The 2,154-nt window shown below is 47.7% G+C and overlaps 1 pseudogene; it reads right to left on the bottom strand.

Moving 5' to 3' along the window:
• Window positions 1-327: 327 nt before the first annotated feature.
• On the bottom strand, window positions 328-1,802 carry LOC136790701 (cytochrome c oxidase subunit 3-like; annotated as a pseudogene).
• Window positions 1,803-2,154: the final 352 nt, after the last annotated feature.

The raw sequence follows: 2,154 nt of genomic DNA on the forward strand, positions 1-2,154 counted from the left end.
AGGGGGGATTGGAGTTGGACGGCTCATGGCAGGGGGAGTAGGAGGGCGATTTCTAGGTCGAATAGGACGAACAGGATGGCTACTGAGGAAGAATCGGACTGAGAATGGTAATCGAGCAGATCCAAGTGGGTCGAATCCACATTCGTACGGTGAGAGTTTCTCTGAGTCGGGGTTTATTTGGGCGAGTCAGAAGTTTAATGCGGTTAGGGCGGCGCTTAGGATTGATGATAGGGCGAATATGAACATGAGTGCGTTCATTGCTCTCCTCTGGGTTTATACCAGATTCTAGAGATTGGAAGTCAATTGTAATTAATATACTAGAAGAGCAAGATCCTCATCAGTAGATGGTTATGTAGAGGAATAGTCAGATGACGTCTACGAAGTGTCAGTATCAGGCTGCTGCCTCGAATCCGAAGTGGTGGTCTGATGTAAAGTGGAACTTGATCAGTCGGAAGAGGCAGACGGTCAGGAAGGAGGATCCGATGATTACGTGGAGTCCGTGGAATCCAGTGGCAACGAAGAAGGTAGATCCGTAGACGCTATCGGCGATTGAGAATGGGGCTTCGTGGTATTCTATTGCTTGTAGGGCTGTGAAGTAGAATCCCAGGAGGATCGTTAGGGTTAGGGCGTGGATGGCGTGTTTTCGGTTTCCTTCTGTGATGCTGTGATGGGCTCACGTTACGGTAACGCCTGAGGCTAGTAGGATGGCTGTGTTTAGTAGGGGGACTTCTATCGGGTTGAGTGGTTTAATTCCTGTTGGGGGTCATTGGCCTCCTAGTTCTGGGGTTGGGGCCAGGCTCGAGTGGAAGAACGCTCAGAAGAACCCTAAGAAGAAGAATGCTTCGGATGTGATGAAAAGGATTATGCCGTATCGTAGGCCTTTTTGGACTGTGGGAGTGTGATGGCCTTGGAAGGTGCTTTCTCGTACAATGTCTCGTCATCATTGGAGTATTACTAGGAGTATTGAGATGAGGCCTAGGGTTAGTAGTATGGATGAGTTGTAGTGGAATCACATGATTAATCCTGAGGTTGTGAGTAGGGCGGCGGCTGCCCCGAAGATTGGTCAAGGGCTTGGGTCAACTATGTGGTATGAGTGTGCTTGGTGTGCCATTAGATGTTTTCTTGTAAGTATAGGCTTAGAAGGAGCACGAAGACGTAGGCCTGGATTATGGCTACTGCTACTTCTAGGATGGTTAGGAGTAGTAGGATGATTATTGTTAGGATGGATACTGCAGGAAGGGTGGGTATTAATGCAATGGAGGCTGTAGAGATGAGTTGGATGAGTAAGTGTCCTGCTGTAAGGTTGGCTGTAAGGCGGACTCCGAGGGCTAGGGGGCGGATTAGTAGGCTGGTTGTTTCGATCAGGATTAGTGCGGGGATTAGGGGTGTAGGGGTACCTTCGGGTAATAGGTGGGCTAAAGAGGCTGATGGTTGGTTTCGTAGGCCTGTTAGTAGTGTGGCGAGCCATAGTGGGAAGGCTAGGGCTATGTTCATAGATAGTTGGGTGGTTGGGGTGAATGTATATGGAAGGAGGCCTAGAAGGTTGATTGTAAGAAGTATGATTATTAGGGATGTAAATATTATGGCTCATTTGTGGCCATTTTTGTCGAGTGGGACTATTAGTTGTTTTGTGATTAGGTGAAGGAGTCATGTTTGGATAGTAGAAAGGCGGTTGTTGATTCATCGGTTGTTTGGGGACGGGAATAGTAGGGCTGGGAAGAGTAGGGATAGTAGGATTAAGGGGATGCCGAATAGATTGGGGCTGGAAAATTGGTCACAGAAGCTTAGGTTCATGGTCAGGATCATGGTGTGGGTTTGGTAGTGAGGGAGGTCTTATTTGATGGGGGGTTGGTTGTGGTGTAATTTCCCATGGACTAACTTCCTCCATACTATTCTGCCTAGCCAACACAAACTATGAACGTACGCACAGCCGAATTCTACTACTCACACGAGGCCTACAACCTCTCCTACCACTCATAGCTACCTGATGATTGCTGGCCAATCTAACAAACATAGCCTTACCCCCAACAACAAACCTCATAGCAGAGCTAACCATTATAATCACCTTATTCAACTGATCTGCCTTCACGATCATCCTAACAGGAATCGCAACCCTATTAACCGCCTCCTACACCTTATTCATACTACTAATGA

The sequence above is a fragment of the Anser cygnoides genome, chromosome 4 (genome assembly GCF_040182565.1).
Source record: "Anser cygnoides isolate HZ-2024a breed goose chromosome 4, Taihu_goose_T2T_genome, whole genome shotgun sequence".
NCBI lineage: Eukaryota > Metazoa > Chordata > Aves > Anseriformes > Anatidae > Anser > Anser cygnoides.